Below are 374 nucleotides of genomic sequence, written 5' to 3'. Positions count from 1 at the left end.
AGTAAATGAGGCCGTCACCCCATATATCCTTACTGACTCAACCAAATCTTTTAGCTGTTTATGAGATACTGGTTCGTGATGTCATGCCTGGTTGTTTGGGTCCTCGAATACTGGATATGTCAGCGCAGCTTTTCTCCATGTCTCTAGAGGGAGCAGTGAGCTGCAGTGAGGTGCTGTTATCCCTACTTTAGTTCTTCGAGGAGCATAGGGCGGTGGGAGAGGCTTCGGCGGTGCCAAAGACCCTAGGGGTTCATAATGGTCCCACTCATAACCAGCCGCAGCTTCCTCTAGGTCTAGTTTTTCTCACTCATCTAATTCGTCCTCATTAGACTCCTCAGAGGACGATTCCAGATCTAGATTTATAAACTCATCTA

Source organism: Mastomys coucha, unplaced genomic scaffold (assembly GCF_008632895.1).
Source record: "Mastomys coucha isolate ucsf_1 unplaced genomic scaffold, UCSF_Mcou_1 pScaffold14, whole genome shotgun sequence".
Taxonomy (NCBI): Eukaryota; Metazoa; Chordata; class Mammalia; order Rodentia; family Muridae; genus Mastomys; species Mastomys coucha.
The sequence above is the reverse complement of the archived record's forward strand: the minus strand, read 5'-3'. Positions refer to the sequence as shown.